The 22,133-nt window shown below is 36.3% G+C and overlaps 1 long non-coding RNA gene across 1 annotated transcript in view; it reads left to right on the plus strand.

The window, feature by feature from the left end:
* LOC145984426 (uncharacterized) overlaps nucleotides 1-22,133 on the plus strand; it is a 39,301-nt gene that overhangs the window by 11,984 nt on the left and 5,184 nt on the right. Inside the window, exon 2 of the long non-coding RNA XR_014441310.1 lies at nucleotides 6,558-6,739. This is a non-coding gene — a long non-coding RNA (uncharacterized LOC145984426). The remainder of the gene's footprint in view (nucleotides 1-6,557; nucleotides 6,740-22,133) is intronic.

Below are 22,133 nucleotides of genomic sequence, written 5' to 3' on the forward strand. Positions count from 1 at the left end.
ACAAATTTGTGTGACTGCTATTGTCACCAGTTGGTGAGAATAGCAGAAGTCTTGAAGACCGGATATTACATGATCAAGTGTTGGGAAGTATTTACAAAAATAATTTTAATGTTTTAATGCTAACAGCCCTTAACCTAATAAGAAAAGCATTTAGGGGAACGACTTAAGATGACTCGACCCCTCTCCTATTTTCTTCATATTTGGCATACTCACTAATTGAGGCCTCCTAATCATGATTCTGAAGTTAAAAGTTGTCGGGAACGTCTAGAAGTTGCAAAATAAGCTAAAATAAGGCATTAGTTTTCGTAATGGAAACAGTCTATTTTCGCGAAATTTTTTGATTCACAAGCAAATATATATATATTCCTGGTACTACCACGACACCAAATTTTAACTGTTTTCCTAACCTAACCACACGTCAATGGTTCACAATTATTTTGCAATTTTTAGACGTTTCCGGAAAATTTTAACGTCACATTCGTCATTAGCAGGCCTCAATTAGTAAGAATGCTATATATAAAGAAACTCTGAGAGAGGTCCGGTCATCTTAAGTCATACCAATTTAGGAATGTAATACCCCTCTATACTTATGTAATGCTACGTTACCAGCACTAATGTGCACAGAAAATGTACTTGTCGTCCATATGCACTCCATTTCAAGCTTGATAATAGCATGCATGAACAACTAAAGAATGCACACATACATGTAGTAGGCCAGATAGAAGATCATGTACATGCGCGGTTTAAAAATCTGGTGAAAATAGCTTGCAAGCTAGCTTCACCACCTCGTGAAAATAGTCATTCCGATTTAATAGATCAGCCAGCATAGCATGTAACTGATATCCATATAGTTTGCAGGAAACTAATATATTTATATAACTGTGTACTTCCTTGTAGGTGTATAACAATTTGGTTATAATCTTACCCAGTGTACTCACTGCAAGCAGCAATTAAATCTACAATATCTGGATAAGGCAACAATCTGGACAATATTATCAAGACAACCTTTGCATCTTTAAAGTACAATCATTCATTCCTATCAGGGATCAAGACCAGAACCCTTCATTACAAAAAAAATATTATACAGTCCACTTTCATGATGAAAATATTGTTGGTTTTCATGGCTTATTTATTTTTAATTTTTGGGGGGATTCAAAAAGTGCAATATAAAATTCAGAACAATAACAACAATAAGAACATAGTTATACAAATAGTTTGCTTCTGCAAACTGTAATTGACTTCATTATATATCCGAGAACATAGTTTTAGAAATTTGTGCTATTATTATATGATCATACGATGTTAAACCGGCCAGCAATTGCACTGCCTGTAAATCGTTCATAAATGCTTTCCCTTAAAAAAATAAACAAATAATCCAATGAAATAAATAAAAAATGAATAAATACAATGGTGGACTTATGTTAATTTGCGGTTTATTTTCATCAAGTACAAGGTAGATATTTTACAGCCAAGTCACAAGTAAAAATGCAATGTTCTACTTACCAATCGACACGAATGTAAAGTAATTTGTTGATAGAGATGATAAGGTACATCCTAATCGGCTATTTGAACTCCATGGAATATGAAATCAAATTCTTTCGAATATCTGCATTTCGGGAAAATGACTTCATAATATGTTTGCGACGAAACATTTTTTCTCCTTCATGACACTATTTCAATTTTATTAGTATACAAAAATAAACTTGTGTACACAATCCAACGTTTGACGTCCAACCTCACATGTGATATGTTGATGCTCGTGTTGCGTTGCACATAAAACATATTTACGTTACTTTTCTGTGTAAATTAATGCCTTTTCGTTACTGCAAATCACTCCACAAATATAACTGTTTCCATCAAGTCACTTACCGCCGTTCTAGACAAACAAATCTACACAATATATTCCAAAAACTAACTAAGCCGCATTACTTTCATAACAGAATTAGCACCTGGTTTGATCGCACTGCCATCTACTTGTTATCATCTCGGAGAACCAGTTTCCTGGGTTGTTTTCCACACTATGTTATTCAAGGTGCTGAAGTTCAGAGATACAGGTTTTAATATATGCTTCAGTGACCGTTATTTGATATTGTTTTCATTATGCTGTTTTTAAATTGTATTTATGGCATATAGAACAAATCAATATTTTTGTTATACTTTTCTAAGGCATTGTAGAGAACACTCATTCTCCAGATAGGGGATTTCTTGACAATGTTTGTTTGTGCTCTATTCACAAAAAAGGTTTGATGATTGTGTCTCTTGGTGTTTGGGTGTATCGAAAGTCTCTGCCCATTCTAATAATGAACCCAATAAATTTGTAAGCGTTGCTTATTACTTTGTTACCAGGTGTGCCGGTTAATAATTCTTAATTGATCCGAAAGAAAACAAGTGTATCTGGGGAGAAAGGTAACAAATGCTTTATTCAAAGTATGCACCATCGCTAGCTATACATTGTGCATCTATCCGTCAAATTGTGGGTTCCCTTCCAGAAAAATCGTTCACATTTTGAGGTGATCCAGTCAGCAAGCCATTGTTCGACATCTTCATAATTGTTGAAGTGTTGCTGGAAAAGTGAGTGAGACATCAATGAAAACAAGTGGTAGTCCGAAGGTTCTAAGTCTGGTGAGTATTGCGGGTGGGGCAAGAATTCCCAGCCAAGTGCAGAAATGGTGTCTCTTATGCCTGATGAGGCATTGTCGTGCTGCAAAATCACTTTTCCATGTCTTGTTGCACAATCTGGGTGCTTTTCGATCAATGCATGGTTCAAATTGATGAGTTGTTGATGGTAGCGAACAGCATTCACTGTTTCACCTGGTTTCAGAAGCTCATGGTACACCACAGCCTCCTGATCCCACCAAATGCACAGCATTGTCTTCCTTCGAAAGCGATTCGGTTTTGTGGTCTATATTGAAGGTTGTCCTAGGTCAACCCATTACTTTTGCATTTTGGATTCTCGAAGTAGATCCAGCCCGACCCTGTGGCCGAGTGGTTACCACATCGCGCTGCGATGCCAAGGGTCCTCGGTTTGAATCCCGGTCGGGCTTGGTTGTTTGTGAATGTCCATTCATCAATTTCATCATTTCATCACTCATCCCCATCTTCGCAAGTTAGCCAAGAGGCACAAAATGCAAAGTAAAATAAACTAAATCAAATAAAAGAAAAAAAATCGAAGTAGATCCATTTTTCATCCCCAGTCACCCTCCGTTGGAAGAAAGACTTTCTTTCATGCTGAGAAAGCAACACTTCACACACCGTTTTTCGCTTTTTCATTTGTCCGTCGTTCAGATGATGTGGGACCCATTTTCCTGCCTTCTGGATCTTTCCCATGGCATGAAGATTATCAGATATGGTGTGGCGACCAACATTTAACTTCTCTGGCAGTTGTTGTTGCATTTGCGTATCATCTTTGTCCAACAGTGCTTGCAATTCGGCATGTTGGAATTTTTTCGGCTGGCCCGGGCGATCTTTATCTTTCAAGTCGAAATCACCACTTTTGAATCATCGAAATCCAACGCACACATGTGTCTTGCGTTAGGACATTGTTAATGTACATTTCCACAAGGATACGATGGCTTTCACTCGCATTTTTCTTTTGATTGAACAAGAGAAGCAGGACATGCCACACATGCTCCTTATTTGGTTTGAAGGTCAACATGTTTCCCACACAAACCCAATATCACGATCACTTGCACTCGGTTGCACATCCACGGCTTTTTGACAGGTACTGTCTTGGCAACACACTAACGTAACACTTGAGACTGTGCACCAACCCTTGCTTCCAGTGCCATCCAGCAACGAAATTAAGACTTATTAACCGGCACACCTGGTAATATGGTTAGCTTAGAGTCAAAATATATTCCTAGGTCCTTTGCCGTTTAATTTTTTTAGATTGGTATGATTAAGTTTATATTGAAAATTTAACACTGTTCTTTGTTTAGAATAAGTAACGGAATAGCATTTTGCTGCATTCAGAGAAAGACCGTTGCACAAGCACCACACACTCAACCTATTTATATCTTGTTGTAGACAAACAGAGTCTTCAATATTTTTTATTATTTGAAAGAATTTCGGGTCTGCAAATAACAGTTTCCTAGAATTAATCAAATGTTCTGGTAAGTCATTGATTAATAGAAGAAAGAGAAGAGGTCCTATGTTAGACCCTTGAGGTACTCCAGAACGTACTAGAAATTTGCTGGATGTGTGGCCTTTATACGAAACTGCAACATGTTGGATATTTGGAATACTTCTTTTTTTTTTTAAGAAAAGAATACCACTTAAATTTGTAGTGCCCATGCAAAATGAGATGTCACTAAGTGAAAATATATAATATGCATGAAATATATTCTGTGGTTTAGACATTTTCCCTAATAAATGTGAATATGCATGAACATTCTGAAACTAGTCTCGATTTGTCTCAGTATGAAGCTTTACGGATTTCACCAAATTTGATGTCATTTTTGGTTCACCAGCCTGATGCAAGCTGGTGGATCCTGGAAAGCACGGATTGTGTTTGAGGCAAATGGAAACCAAGAATGCTCTCTGCAAGTAGCTGGTTGTACATAAGCCACTATTACTTTGTGATGATTACTTTCTCCAAGATTCAAACTGAACAATTGATTCCAGTATTCTAAAACACTTCCTACTACAACTGTACTCCGTGGTCTAGAGTTTAGCACTAGAGTTCTTTCTTCGAAGGCCAAGGATCACCAGGTGCAGTTTCATTACTATATATACATATAAACTCACGTATGCTTGGATTTTGCTCCCCAGTTACAACAAAATTCCATGTTCTCTAGGGATAACATATTGAGAATTTCTCTTCAGCCCAATGAACACAACTCGGCTCACAACAAAGATGAAGAGCCTACACAAACTTTGTAGACTAGTTGAAATTCTTTCTTAACATGATAGTATGGCCATCAAAATATCCATTAACTACCCTGTAAATAATTATTTTTAAGTACTTAAAATAGAAGAGGTGCAGTGGTCTAGTTGGTAGGCATTTGACTGCCATGCAGGAGATTTGGGTTAGATTTCCAAAGTGGGTGATCTAAAGTTGGAATTTTACCCACCTTGTCCCTGCATAAAGTGACTCTGGGAATCACCCTGCCTCAAATCAATGGGTACTTAAGGGTAAAGGCAGCTGGAGCATGGTGCTGATCGTATCACCTCCAAAATACCGACACATTCCCTAATTGTGCATTTATGGTACGGTGCTTGGGAACCTTACCTTACTTAAAATAGAACTTGTATGCAAGTCATGTACTTGCCTTAATATGTTTCTTGAGGTTTGCCATTTTTGATATGTTGACATGTGAACTTTTGTTTCCCAACACATGACTTGCATAGAGATTCTAATAATAATTTTTTCGTTGTGTACCTTTTGATTTAAAAAAAAAATTGTTCATGTGCTGGCCATGATATTTTTCACATGTTGATTCCACTTGTGCGTGTTTTTGTTTGTAAAGTTCTACAAGATCCAAGGACTTGTTTCTTACTGGACTACCACCGTCCTAACAAATGCAACAATCTTCCCAAAGAAGTAAAGTGTTGTGTGCAATTAGAAATGATGAATTGCAATATGATTGTTCTAAATTTGGCATTCACCAGAGCCTAGATTTCTTGCTTTAGGTGATTTCACCTTCCAAACAGATCATAATTATTGCAGAAGTATATTTCACTTTCTTTAATCACTAGAGATAGTGTTACTAATAGAATATGTTTAAAATGTTAAATAAGTTGTCCTTACATTTACCTAGCCTTCATTTTTTTAAAATTCTGGACCATTTCTGGGTCTTACAAAATAAACGAGAAAGTTATGCACAGTCATGTTTGTGTGTAATGGGTTTTGTTTAACCCTAGGACACTAGTGTACTTAAATTTTTACGTGTGGTGTGCCCTTAATTACCTTCCCTAACTCCCACCAATCACCTACACACCCCTCCACGTAGCAGTGCCTTGAGTAGTCTGTCAAACATAAGGCAGCACAGTGGTAAGGAGGGTGCAAGCACTGATCATCTTGATTTTTTTTATGTTGTGCACTGTACGTCAATTTTACGTAGCTCTAGTAAAACTAGAAGAATCTCTCATGTAATTTTGACATTTGAAAATTCTATTTTGATAGTTAGATTTTGAAAAAAAGAAAAGTTTTGAAGCATGCACTATTTCTTGTAAGACTTTGAAATTACATTTGTTCCTTATTTACAGTGTTATAAATATTATTATTGTTTGTTTTAACTTTCTGCCTTCATTCTTAATGTACGTACAGGCTTGTCAATCAAGACCTTCTTTCAAAATATTCTATTTTTAATAAAACCATGTCTATACATTTTAAATTGAAGAATAAAACCCCAATATAGAGAAAATAAACAAAATTATGTTAAAAGAGAATCGTCATTTTGTTTTCATGATGTAGAGGTTCTGTTGAAAATCAATTTCTTCATGTATGTAAAACTTACATAGCGCTAGTTACAATGTAAAATGGGAACACACTAGTGTTCTAGGGTTTATTCAATATAAGATGGTTTGTGTTACAGTTGCTTAATTTTTCTTTTCAGTTGGAGCTGATTCTCACTATTCCAGATGATGATGGCAAAGAGTGGTGGTTTTGCACTACTGTTACTGAGGAATCATATGGACTCTTAAAATGTGCTCAGAATCTTACCTTGAACTTTGGTGATTTGTGCAAGAAGTTAGTGCAGTTTCTGTGTACATCTAAAGATGTTGTTGGTGATACAACGTAAGTACTTTCGATACATAAGATATAAGTGCAGGGTGGCGACAGACATGGAAAACCTGGAAAACCGGGAAAAGTCAGGGAATTTGAGGTGTCAAAAAAAGTCAGGGAAATGTCAGGGAATTTCATCTTCATTGACTTCGAACACACTTTTGACGAAAATTGTTATAACTTGGGCACTATGGGAGCAATCTACTTTGGATAAGTTTTGTTTTGCAGCTAAAACATCAGCGCATGCAATCGTGTACAATTTAGAACACCGGACCGAGGAAAGTGGGCTTGGGGGTGCACGTCCCTCGAATTTCAATGGAAAAAACAAAAATCTGGAGTTCGCTCCCTCTTCTCCCGCTATTTTGGGGAGAAGGCGCGAACTTTAGTATTCTTTTCAAAGAATGGACATTTCTCAAAAGAATGAAACATGTGTTATGATCTTGGGTGCCATACAAGTTGAAAAATAAGCCAAAATGTGTTGTTTTTTTTTACGAAAAATAGGTAATTTGCATTTTTGGAGGAAAATTGTTATAGTCGGGCACTAAGGAAGCAATCTTCTTCGGATATGTTTTGTTTTGCAGCTAAAACATCATAGCATGCAACTGTGTACAATTCAAAACACTGAACCGAGGAAGGGGGATTTGGGGGCGTGTCCACCGAATTTCAGTAAAAAGAACATAAAAATCTGGAGTTTACCTCCTCTTCTCCCGCTATTGTGGGGAGAAGGTGCAAACCTTAGTACTCTCTTCAAAGAATGGATGTTTGCAAAGAGATTGAAACATGTTTCATGTTCCTGGGTGGCATACAGGTTGAATAATGAGCCGAAATGTGAAACTCTGTTCGGAAATGTGGCATGGATATGTTGCGGAGAGGGGGGGAGTTTGGTCATCAATATGAATTTCCCAGGCTTTCTTCAGACCTGTGTCAGAGTTTCCACCCAAACATAAGAGTATGAAGGTCCAGAAAGCACATTCATTTCGTAATCAGCACCATGATACCATATGGTATCATCGGGCCAGTACGACCTTACTCTGATGATACCATATGGTTGGTATCATCGGAGGAGTAAAGGTTAAGCCTCTAAATATTACGTGGAAAATGCATTGAATTATCATTTTTTCTTGTCCGTATGGGAGTAGTAAGGGGGCTTGTCAACAGATGGAGGGGATAAGATCGGGTGGCGCCCTCTGATAGTTGTTGGACGTCGTAGTAAGGCATTTTGTTGGGCAAACTGAAGGAACATGGAAACAAATAGGTTCCATTGATACATACGATTTTTGTCGAATATCGCCACCCGACAAAGTATCTCACTACAACATGCGACAGAAATTGCTTGGACTGCAACATCGAACAAAAATTGCATGCATAAACAAGAATAGCTTTAGACTGCAAATATGCTGCTGGAATTTTATTACTCTTCTGGCTCACTTCACCTTATTGAATGTAGCAGTGCTTACAAAGACTTTCTTTTATCATCCTGACATATTACTGGTTTCGCACAAGTTAACATACGTTTACAATGACATTGCAATATTCTTAGATATCAAGAAGAATTTATTTTATTTATTTATTTATTTATGCTAGTATTATCCTGCTGAAAAACAGCTGGCTGGCCTTAGTACAGCAGTACATATACATGTAAAAACAAAAAAGTCATAAATTTATAATATAAGATTGAATGATAAAGTTGTGACTGTATAAAAGAAATACTAAATACAATAAGAGGTACAATAAAATATTAATGATATATACATTAAAGTATACATGATAAGTCAATAAACTAGGCCTGATGAATGATTAAAATACAATTGATCTTTAGGCTCGTTGGAACTCATTATAACTACTGACTATGGAGTTTAAAAACTCATTATATTTATAATCTGTGGATGTTGTTAATAACGACCCTTTAGTGCGTACTCGATACGGTAGCTCGTATAGATATTCTCGATAAAAGCGTAGGGACAGAGTAGTAACCTTCTAAAATTTTCTCAACAAATTTTATGTCATTTCTGTTTCTTCTAGCTGAAAGGTATTCAACTTTTAACTTGTTCAATAGGTTGTCATAACTATAAAATAATTTAAACAGTTTAAATCTAAAATATAAATAGGAACCAACTAAACGGGATATATATTGAATACTATCACGGAAAAGTGAAACATAAATCTGCATTGGTGAACGTTATAAAAATTGGCAAGTGCATGATCCCAACCTCAAATTTACTGCAACACTAGTATTGCAATGAAATTAATGCCACTCTCTGTCCGGTCTGTTTAAACTCGTGAGAGATGGTCATTAATCTCTCACTGAGTGAAGTTAATGCCCAATGTTATGAAATAAAATACTAATAATAAATACGTAAATATTTTAATATCATATTTACTCGAATCATTCAATCATAACAGCATATCACTTCCTTCAAGAATTGACTTTTCTCTGCCAGCCCTGCTAAATTTTCACTTTCCATCTACTGATTTATACGAGGGGTGGCCAGAAAGTAATTTCCAATTAGTAGGTACATTGATTTTTATTAGATGCCAAAACCGTGAAAAATGGTAATTGCTGCAAAATTATGTTTAGGAATGTGCAGTGATGTCTGGACACATTTTTCGCCTGTTCAAAATATCGAAATAATGCGAATTTAGCAAAATATGCGAATTGTTGACATTTTTAGCAATTTTTTTTAAAGAAATGTCCTAAAACAAGGAAAAATCCCATGAAATCCAACATCCTTGTCTTTTCTAGGCCATGTTTGTGTACATAGAACATGCAAGTTTTCCAACATTTTACTCAAGAGTAAACTATAGAGTTATACGTACATGGAATAATTCCGACAGCCACATTAAATCAGGTATTTCCCACGATTTTTTCAACTTCTATCAAAACGATTTGCATTACAGAGCAAAGTGGCAGGGTTCTAACAGGAGATCGAGTGCGTATCTACCGTCACACGGGAGCCACATCTTCGTATTTGTCGCACGAGATATGTTTTGAATTACCAAGCTAAGTGCGAAATATCGGCATTTGTTGAGTGAGTAATAATGGAGCTCAGTCGTTAGGGCATCTGACTACTATGCGAGAGACCCGGGGTCGATACCCTGCGGGGGAGAACCGGGATGTTTTCCACCTATTCAAACTGCTCCGGCGCCCACCCAGCATCATATGAAGCTGGTACCTTGAGGAAACTTTGAGGGATTAAGGTAGCCAGGAGTGTGGTGCTGATCACATCACCCCCACCTTCAGCCGTGATCAAGAAAGTGTGGGGCCCTAACTCCACACCAAAATTCCATTATCTAAAATCCTTACCTTAAAATTAATGAAGGGGTATGGAAAATAACTTTCCTAAAATAACTTTCAAGATATCAAACTCTCGCGAAGAGGCGTAAGCCATGTGACTTACAATTTGAAACAGTAGTTTAAAAACACCATGAAGGTATAATTTCAGATATTTGCCAGAAAATGCACTAAAATGAAAATGTGAATTTTGCATTGCAACTGTACCAGATTACAGCTACATGCCACTTCTTCCTGCCTGCATGTGTGTGTGTGTCGCTCTCCGACCACTAGTGCTGCGTATAGGCACCATTGGAGCTTTTTTCAGGATGCCCCTCCTATATGAACTTTCAGAAGCTTTTATTATTAGAGTGTTCCTGTTTTAATGTGTTGGTTAGCTAAATCAGGTACCTATACAATGCAATTCTATAAATTCCTTGCATTAAATTTCTAATACTTACATACCCTTTTCGTCAGCATTAATGGTATAACTGCATGTTGTCAGTTTCACAGCACTTCACTTGGATATACTGTACTGAAGCAGAAATCCCATTGATAATGTAGGGAAATATGACACTTTCTTTTGTTTGATTCAGTTGTTTCATTTATATGCAAGAGTTAAGTTGTTTGCTTTACAGAGATGAGAGAAGTAGCTTTATGCATTGGAAAATGAGTCCGCACTCATAGTTTTTGCAAGCAGAGGGTTCCAAACCTCAGTGGAAATATCAACATATAATACCGAGACTGATAAATTAGAAATTGTATTTCTTAATCAATCACTCTTCACTCTTATCTCATTTAGTCGTAACTTTAAAAATAATAAAATATTTTATTTTAAACTTACTCCGTATGACAAAATTCCATAATCCTTCCTTAGCTTGTGAATTGTAATAATTTTCCAAATTCACTATTTTGCAGTTTGAATTCAAATCATAGAGAATAAAGAAATTAAGTCAATTTAATAGAAGATAATATTGGTACTTAACAAAACCATATGTGGATCTGTATGAGTTTATTATTTCCATTTGTAAGAACATCGATTTAGTTTAGTTTGTAATTGTCAGGGAAAAATGTAAATTTTGTCCTGGAAAACCTGGAAAAGTCAGGGAATTTCATTTCTGCTTGTTTGTAGCCACCCTGTAAGTGTGAACTGAAGTGATTTTTAATAGTTTTGTTACTATTTCTGCCTAAAATTGCAGTGTGTGAACCATAAGACATGTAGTTATACTGTAATCATTGTGCATATCTTTCTTAAGTCACTTAGGGCCAGTTGTACAATCTCTCCTTAACGTCTTAACACCATTTTGCAGTTGTTCAATGGCCACTTAATGTTAACTGGCAGTTAAAGTCTCGTGTAACATAAGTGGCAGTCAGGGCTCCACCTAATGCATTAAGTGCCACATAAACATGGAAACTAAGTACACTGTGCAGTTGACATGGCGAAGTCTAAATCAGTTGTTGTAAATTGCAAGAGTTTGTTGCATGTTTTGCATTATCATAATGACAGCAAGAAGGTGGAATTGTTATAATTATTCCAGGAATGGCAATAAATAAAGCAAAGTCTATATATATATATATATATATATATATATAATATAAAAATCAAATAAGGTAAAAGGAAACACTCACCGGACAGTAGTAAATTCAAAATTTTCGCTAATTTATAGCATCATCAACATATAACGGAACCGGTTCCGTCTTCTGTTTCTTCTCACACCGATGATGCTATAAATTAGCGAAAATTTTGAATTTTCCTACTGTCCGGTGAGTGTTTCCTTTTACCTTATTTGATTTTTACTTAGCCCTTTTGGCCCTCCTTGCTTTTATCCATATATATATATATAATAAATGAAAATTAGGTGGTCATTTATGTGCATATCCTGAAAATGTTATGTATTAGCAGTTTCACTGTACTTTCCTTAAGTAGGATTTGAGCTCATGCTGGTACAGATATATAAATAAAAACTACAGTTCCAGGTTAAAGTCATGCATTTGATGCTTGCAAAATTATATTGCAATTTTGTCCCAAATAAATAAAGGTGTGCTTGCTACAACAAAATTCTTCCAAAAAAACAACACAATACATGAAATGTACAATTATACACCATGTATAACTTGCTTTTCTACAATCCTAATATGTAATCTTAAAATTAAAACATGTATAATATTATTACGAGTCCCTTCCGTTGCTGTGAATGTGAATGTAAAATTGCAAATAACCAATTAACATGTTGTTGCCGAATAATAACTGGCAAAAGAGAATGCAGGTATAATTTTTAGCAGCACCTTTACCATTCATATGGGACATTACATGTCAAATCGACCAATTTCAGAAAAAATCCAGGCCATAGTTTTGGATTTGAATAAAATTTGGCAGAATGGTTCAATCATGTCTGGAAGGCTTATATTCCAAATGTTAGGTTCCTCCAAGGAATAGTTCTAAAGTTATAGCCTGTGCAATTAGGTGGCATTCAACAGAATATGTGACCCAAATCTGAGAAATGAGCCTCAGAGCTAATTTCAGGACTCTATAACTTTGGAACTATTGATCACAGCCTAGTAATGTTTACACACCAAACAACCCCACAACCAAGGAATATGTGTATTGCATCAATATTACCTCAGCTTGTTTGTTAGCAAATAAAATACCCCCAAAATATGCCTCAAAAAGCCTTACGTGTCAAAAAATTCATATTTTGTGTGCCTGCTGTTACAACTGTAATCCACCCAGGAAGGTGGCATTAATTTTTCTAGTAAACCTGATGTGGGCTCAGTATGCACACATCATGTTGCTGCCATATATATCACCCAATCCATATTATATGTGGCTGAATATGCATGAAAAACCACCGGAATATGGCAGATTTTTGAAATGGTGTAGCACATGAGGGACAAGTGATATCCAAGCCAAGTTGCATACACTACATAAACATACCTTCCTCAAATGTGTATCAACATTTTAACTTGTTATTGCAAGGCACTAGTGTACAGTAAAGGTAGTCCCTTAAACGCCGATCTCGTATTCAGCGGGAAGTTTAAAATTGCGCAAGGTTTGAAATATAGATTTATATCTTTGTAATGACAAATGCTAGAGTTACAAATTATAGCTAGTTTCTTTCAGTACAGTCTGCACTACATGCTCATTATTGAAAAAATAAAAGAAGAAAAACAATTTTCACTCACCCAATAGATTAAGACTACAATGAAATATAAAAAATCTTATTTTCTTTTACAAAATTTTAGTTTCGTAGGGCCCCCACATAGGCAACGCCAGGACATGACAGTTCAAAATAGTACCTACATATTGCCCAATATGTATTTCATTCTCATAGCAAGAATTGCGCACTTACTGATGATACTTTCTTAGAAAACTGTAATGCAATAGCCTTGCTTTCTTAAAGGGAACCTCCAAATTCCAAAACTGTTATCTCTGAAACTATGAATCCTAGAGATAAAAATTGTCTCATTTTCTTCACTACACACTAGACTACTGTTATGGTCGAATACACTTAATTTTCATTTATAAGATGGAAGAAGACGAAAGTTCAATAAAACTATATTTTTACAAAATTTTAATTTCATGAGCTCCGCACATAGGCAAATCTTTAATATGATGGTTTAAAACGGAACCTGCATATTGCAGGATATGTGTTCCAAGAATTGCGCATTTGCTTCTGATACTTTCAGAGAAAAAAAATATAATAATTCTAATTTAAAAGCAGTATTTTGGGGGGGGGGGGTTAAATTGCACCCATCCCCCCCAAATATATCCAGAAGTAAATTGAACCTTATTAATTACTGATACGATGCGTCCAGGCTCTTTGTGTAGCAGTGAAAATACGTATCTCCGAACATTGCCTGAGTCCCACTATGCTCCAAAAGTCGAAGAAACCAAATGTGACGTTTGTAACGTCTCGTCATTTAAACTTTAAAAACATGTATTGGAACAGATGTATTTTGTATTTTAACTTTAAAACTGCCAAAAAAAATTATATATATATATATATCTGTTACACAGTAACATTACAACGTTGATACAAATGTACAAAGAGCAATTCTAAATGGTTACATTTTGTAGAAACAAATAAATGCACCATTACAATAGTCTTGCAGTACATAATTATGTACAAGGACAGGGAAATCTCACCTGTTGCATAATCTACAAGGGTAGTCTCTCAACCTTTCGTTGGCACTTAGAGATAAGATTCATTTCTGGTTTAATCTCATTCCCAAATAGTAGGAAGTGGGAAGGATTCTCCCTTCGTTTAATTGCAGGTTCAGATAAACAGGGTGTTGCCAAATTGTGGGTCATTTCTGAATTTTAGTGGTACATAAGTACATTTAATTTGGTGTTCGAGGGGTGAATATTACTTTACCTAAAAGATTATTTATAGGATTTCCCTTATAACTATAACCCTCCAGCTTGTGCTGCTAAAAGCTACTGAGGGTGACATGCAAGAAAAAAAAATAGTGGGGAAATAAGAAGTTTATTTGGTTTTGGGAAAGTTTGAGTTTGGATTGGGGTATCTTGTAATTTCTGGGGGTCTGGGGGCTTATCTTGCCTCCTGGGTGATCTCACAGGATGTGCAAGAATAGTTAAGGAGAATTGATTCGAATCAAAGGTAGGCTAAGTGGCCAAAAACATGTGGACATCCTTCGATCTCGTATGCTCCCAGCAGTAAAATCAATCTATCCTGATGACATGATTCACATCCAGAAAGATCACAGCACAGTACATGACTCCATGGTCGTTCAAACTTGGTTCCAACAGGAACAGCACGTCAATTTAATTGACTGGGTTCCTCTTGGGTCAGATTTGAATCATATGGAGAACGTTTGGAGTGAAGTTCCAAGGACGATGAAGGAAGACTGGCCAGAAAATCCACCAAGATCTGCCAATGCACTCTGGGGGCTTGTTGTCAATGTGTGGAAGGAAGTCGCGAAGAGCCCTAACTATGTTGTGAGTCTCGTTCGTTCTGTTCCTCGCCGCTTGCAAGAAGTTGTCACAGTCGAAGGGGGTGACATATTAAATAATTAATTATAAAATTAATTAAATATTAATTAGATATTAATATTAAATAAATCATGCGAGCAAAGCAGCCCTTTCAAGGGCTACGTAAACCCTCTAGCTTAACAATGCATTTAATTATTTCATAAGGAGAATTATCATACATTGTAAATATCCTATATTACTAGTGCTGAACAAAAACAACCGGCGCCCACATTTGTGGTCCAGCGGTAAAGCACTAGACTCCAAATCTTAGGTTCACAATTTCGAATCCCAAGAAGAATGTTCTTATTTATTTTTTCATAATAATTTGAATTATAGACAATCATAAGGTAAATTTTTTAAAAAAAAACATTCCTACAATGAAGGAAGTTAACTTAAATGATTAGTAGATGTCTCATTATCTTGCTTTCATTATATAACGTAACAAAAGAACCAAAGGCTAGTTCTTAGCATATAAATTCCAGACTGGTGTCCATTCCATTTGAGAGCCGGCATTTTCACGTATCATGCACAATTTTAAACAAGGGGATAAAACCTAGGTATATTTCATGTTGTGTCCATATTCTGCATAATCGCAATAAATTATGATTAACAGCAGACAAATTTATACTCAGTACAATGTAATTGAATGACACACATGCACATGCACACCCCTCATGATTCATAATTGTATGTAACGACAAAAAGAAGTGTGTGTGTTTGTAAAACGAGGCAAGTGGCTAGTTGCTCGTATATGAAGGAGTGTATTACAAGACATATACTAATGTAAATAAACATTTTCACACTTAACTTTATTCCAAAGCAGATTAACGTTTTATCCTATGGTGGCAATTTTTGCAGCAACACCTGAAAGAAACAAATACGTCCATAACTCATATTCTATAGATCAACTCCCACAAGCTCTCAAAGTTTAATTTTTAATAGCCTGCATAGACTTATTTTTAATAGCCTGGATGACTGATGTTGGGGGGGGGGGGGGGTTAGCTCCTCTCATGTGCCCCCTTGGTTGTGACATAAACGCTTCTTCCTTTTGGATTTGTATTATTTTTCCCATCGCATATTCAGTGCCAACTTTGCGATTCTGTTTGCCAAAGTGTACGGAGAAGGAGTATTTTTTATTCTTCAAGCCTTCTCCTGGACCAGGATAACACTATTTCTGAAAGAGATTTCTTTTTTTTATTATTGGCATCATTTTCAGGAATTTTAACAGCACTATTTCTGTCTTGCTTATTCTAATTGCATTTTTTCTTTTCGTTATTTAGTGTTATTATTCTTCCATTTTTGGTTACTCGCAATGATGAAGAGAGACTAAAAAAGAACACCCATGCTCAGGCCAAATTCGAACACATAGCCCTCACATTCTAAAGGATTGTGATAACCACTTCATCACGAATGATAAAATATGTGTTCTTTTAAATATATTTTTCAGGAATTTTTCACATTTACATTCCTTTGATTGTAAACGTGGACATTTCAGTTAATTAATATCTGTGCTGCAATTTTTCTGTTAGCCCTTTTCTTTTAGTCTGAGAGACACAAAATTCCCTGCATGTGGTTAAAATTATTGATAGTAAGCATGTTTTAGCCATATTTAGTTTCCATTGCACTGCATTTGGCAACATTATACGGGCGCAAACTCCCGCAGCAGCTTTGAATCAAGCACCAGCCTCAATGCTTGTGGCCTTTAGATGGTAAAACCAACGCAGCCAAAGGATCATATTGCAATGCATGAAATTTTGTTGGGAGAAATGGGTCTCAACCCTCAGAGAAAAGCTGAGCCTTTAGTGCTTCTTGGAAAGAAACAGTCTGTCCTGTGACCATCCGTCAATTGTTACTTCACTGTTGCTCGACATGCTTGAAGACATACGCCTTTCAAGTGACTGTAAACTGTGTGGCTCGATACTGGGAAGTTTGTGAGCATCCGTAGTAGTTCGGAGGACATGAAAGCGGCAATCACCGCATTATCATCTTCTGGTGTGGACACTTTTGCAAAGCCAGAACCAACTTTCCAGGAAATATTACTGGTTTCTTGATACTTTCTCCACCATCTGTATGCAGTTCTATGAGGAACCCCATATTGCAAACCTGCTTCACCATGCTCAAGTTGCCAGCTTCGATGAGAGCTATGATGAGCTCACGCGTTGACTGTTCACGCTGAGCCATGCTTGCCAAATGATAAGGTGGAAGGTGAAGTACCCACTTCGGGTGCAGGTTCGTGGTGGCTGAACAAGAACGTCATTTGCATGACAGTGACGTCAGAGGAATTGGATATGCATACGTGCAACCACACAGCTATTTTATATTTTTTTTTTCATAAATTTGAGTTATTTTAAAAAATATATATATATATATATACTGTAATATCTAGAAGGTGTGTGTTCGAACCAAACCAAGCAAATGAATTTTTTTTTATGAATTTCACAGATTGTTGAAAATAAGTGTGTGATTTACTGGAAGTGTATTCATCCAGCAATAGTGGATTTATTTATTTTGCTTTATGTCGTTATTTGTTATTTCCAGCAATATCACATTTCTGCCACTTTTTGAGAGACAAGATGAGGAGAAGTGATAAAATTGTTAATTTAATGACGTAACATTCACAAAGAACACCAATGCCCGGGGTTGGAATTGAACCTGGGTTCTGTCTATTCGTGACGATAAAGGTGACCGATAATTATAATTTGTCTGTTTGATAATCAGACAAAGTTGCTGGAAGGACAATCACAAACATCCAAGTTTATGTCAGGGCTTGAATCTGAACCCCGTGGTTTCGTGATGGTGATTGAAATGCTCAGAAAGCTCAACACAAGGAAGCTTAAAGAATGCTATCATGTGCATTTCTTGATTGCATGTTGCATTCCTATGTTGAATAAAGGCCTCTCATTGTTGCAACTTTGTGATGCAACTAGTATAAAAATCCGTTCCAATTTAAAGCCATACCTGTGTGTTCAATCAGGCCATATACAGGTCGAGTTTAATCTTAAGTTCCAACACGATGGTGAGATTTCTAAAGAAACATTGAAGACAAACGTCAGAGAAATGTTTATAAAACTGAAATTAAGCCTGATTAATTTCTACAACGAACTAAAATTTCAAACTTTTTGGAATTGAATTGAATTGTTGTTTTAAGTCCACTTTATGCCCTGAAAGGCTAATCGGAACTGAACCTACAGTTGAAAATGGGATCCATACCACTATGTCAAGACGTTTCGAGAAAGAGAAGGACGGACATACCAAGAACGACTATTTGCTTCAGGAGTCAGATGACCAACATTGATTTCTTTGTTGTTCATACAGCGTGAGGACATAGTTGGGGAAAATGCAATTCTTTGAAGGGTTTATATTGTTTTTATTTTTAAGAAACAGTAACTTTGACTTTTTACTAATTGTGGCTTGCATCTTTCTCTTGCCGTTTCTGTTGTGAATGCTAGCTGTTACTAGCTAGATAATATTTCATGGTGTAGCAGATGAGGGACAAATATTGAATTTGCCTCTAATTACTAATTTTGATTTGCCTTGCAAGGGTGTATATATGCATGCCTACCCAACGGCCTACTGGCAACGCCGTTATCTGGTAATCAAGGACTTGAACATTCAATGCACCTAGATGAGGATCCCATTTTAAATATTATGTCCAGTTACAATTACCCTATCTGAACACTAGTGACTTCATAAAAGCATCTTTTTGACAAAATTGCATTTTTTGCCCTTTGTAGCTAATCTACGTTTTCTTCAGTTTCTGCCTCACTTTTAGTGTTACTTTGCTCCAGATTGTGAAGCCAAATTATATAGCAACTATTCCTGGGACGGCGTAGCAACCGGTGTGCAATCACAGCGTAGAAAGATTGTTGACAAAATCCAGTTTCTCTACTGCCTGCTTTGGGGAAGGGGATTTTTAACGTTGTTGCTTCTTGCCCAAGCACTAGGCCTAATTGGTTATTTGACCATGAGTTCCTTTGCAGGGAAACGTGGTAACAGGTGGTTTCTGTCATTAAGGCAGTTCCCGCATCGGATATAAGAGCGACACACCTGTAAATCCGTGACATGAATGAAAAGCGTGGGAAAATAAATATACTGAAAACCAATGTGTATTAATGTATTTTCAAAGATTTAAAAAGTTGGAGATGAGAACCGAAGAAAGCCCTGTCAAATATAATACATAAATGTTTTTTTTTCTCTGCCAAAAACCTACTATTTCAGATCACGTCAAGTGGTTTTGCTAGGCTAAGGCCTTAGAACCGCCGATAAACACAAACCATGTGATGCATCTTCCAGCCTCGCAAAGCCGTCGCCAAGCTGCGATTAACGTTGTCTCTACATAGAGTGCATGGGTCATGGTGCTTCACTTTTGTGAAAGGAACAGATAATCTCCACTCATAAGGTCGAACCCTGGTAGGATCAGTTATTTTTTTCATGCAGTAGAATGAAATGCCTAACCTGAGTAGACATTTTCATATGTGTGTGTAATTTACAATTGTCTGATTGCGTGGCCAAACTTTTGCAGCAGATAGGAATGGCTTTCCGCTTTCACTACTTAAAATAGTGTTAATTAAAGTAATGCAGTTGACACAATATGCATATCACTGTGCCACACAAAAAAAGCTTCCTGCTAGTTGTTTAAAACCAAAAATGTGCAAATTCAATTCGAAATGGGATCTTACAATGTCACATTACATGAATAGTTTCGAACACAGTGTAAATTTCGGACACTGCAGTAATTATATAGAGAGTTTGCATTTATAATTTTAGTTAATGAAATGAACATGTCTTCTCTCTTTGCCTTCTTCTTTTACAGTAATAAAGCAAATCTCTGTTTGAGTTGAATTACCTTAATTATAATGCCATAATTTTAGAGCTTCATTTCCTTTTAATAATCAAAGAGAATAAATATTTCAAGCACTTTTACATGCTGACAAACACTAATTCCATTTTATTCGGTTATTTTAATTACAAGACAGCTTTGTATACTTGTAACAGTACTCCCTACAACCAGAGGGGAAGGCATATCTTGATGTCACAACTTCCATACAAGAAATTATGATATAGAAGCAAACATGCACCCAGACACTCACTTGTGTCTATATACCTACCTACATATAGTATGTTTGTGTGTCTGGGTGTTCGACGTGCTGACCCCATGTCACCCCATTACCAGTTGAAGAACTCCACACCTCTAGGTAGGATTGTGGGAGGCAGACTGGCAGTTGCAAGATAGGCCAAGGCCCTTACAGGGCTGTCGCGGCAAGGAGTGTTACTATTATGTTTGTGTGTACGTTTACACGATGAGAAGGGCACATAGATAAATGTCTCGGCTTCTATTGCCGGTAGAGGAAAATGTGGTTCGGATCCCATTTTAAACTGTAGGTCCAGTTCCGATTATCCTGTTGTGCATAAAGTGAACTTTAATGCCAAACTCAAACAAACAAGCATATTGATGAAGAAACAATATTTCTATGTAACTCAATTTCTTTCTCGTTAATTTCAGTGACTCATGTTCCAAAGAATATTGAACATTTCATCTTCAGTTTTATTTCACAATGCATTTTTAGTATTGATTATTGTAAGCACAGAGTTTTAGCCACAACACGATGAAGAAAATAAAACATGCTTTGAACTGAAAAACATCTAGACATGCTCGGTCAAGGCACATAGTGGCTTGCATCCCACTTTTAAAACACTGAAATACGAAGACAATGAAATAATCAATGTGTCACAAGTTGGTGAAAAAAAAAAAGCGACCATGAGGGGATTCGAACCTAGGCTTTTAGCTTACAAAGGTGACCTTTAACCGACATGGCCACAAACCACGGTGCGGAAACTAAGTTATTCGGGTAATTTCTCCATAAGATTGCATCTTTTCCTGTCCAGCTCGAAACTGTTGATGTCTGTTCTCTGTAATTACATTCATTTGAAAGCAATACACTTCATCAGATAGTGTTTATATGCTGTGCACATTGCTGACAGAATACAAGTGAAGCTTGTGCATGAAAATTAATGAAGATGTTGGGAAGTCTTGCTTTTGTGGAAGGTTAGTGTTTCCAACCCTAAATGACAATCGTGATCTACCTTCCATCAACATAGCGGATTCTGCTATGTGACGATGAATCTAATTAACCAACAGCATATTTATTATATTCTTAAAATTTTTTTTTTTTTCAAAATGAAGTGTCGTAATCCTGGAATCTATGTAGGAATTCATTCAGTCGGTAAGAATTTTACGAGAGTCATCATTCTATTTTTTTGCTCCATTACGAAACCAACATGCACATGTAAAAAAAGTAAAGCCCGATAATTTGTATTTTACAAAAATTCCATTTACTGTTCAAGTTAAATGAGAGGACAAGCATAGACTTATTTTTAATAGCCTGGATGACTGATGTTGGGGGTGGGGGTTTAGCTCCTCTCTTGTGCACCCTTGGTTGTGACATAAACGCTTCTTCCTTTTGGATTTGTATTATTTTTGCCATCGCATATTCAGTGCAAACTTTGCGATTCTGTTTGCCAAAGTGTACGGAGAAGGAGTATTTTTTATTCTTTAAGCCTTCTCCTGGACTAGGATAACACTATTTCCAAAATATTTTTTTTTAATAATTTTCAGGAATTATAACAACACTATTTCTGTCTCGCTTATTCTAATTGCGTTTTTTTCCCCCTTCATTATTTAGTGTTATTATTCTTCCATTTTTGGCTACTCGCAACGATGAAGAGAGTCTAAAAAAAAAAACACCCATGCTCAGGTCAAATTTGAACCCAGGGCCCTCACATTCTAACGCATTGTGATTGATAACCACTTCATCATGAACCGTAAAAAATGCATTCTTTTAAATATATTTTCAGGAATTTTTCATGATAACCACTTCATCATGAACCGTAAAAAATGCATTCTTTCAAATATATTTTTCAGGAATTTTTCACATTTACATTCCTTTGATTCTAGACATGGACTTAATATCTATACTGCAATTTTGCTGTTAGCCCTTTTCATTGAGTCTGCATGTGGTTAAAATGATTGATTGTAAGCAACACTGCTGCTTTCCGAACACTTACTTCGCTGTTCTGCCAGGCACGAAGCTGGACTCCAACTCAAATGAGTGTGCTACCTTCTCTGAACAGAAGTGTACTAT

Source organism: Lepisma saccharinum, chromosome 2 (assembly GCF_977018435.1).
Source record: "Lepisma saccharinum chromosome 2, izLepSacc3.1, whole genome shotgun sequence".
NCBI classification, from domain to species: Eukaryota; Metazoa; Arthropoda; class Insecta; order Zygentoma; family Lepismatidae; genus Lepisma; species Lepisma saccharinum.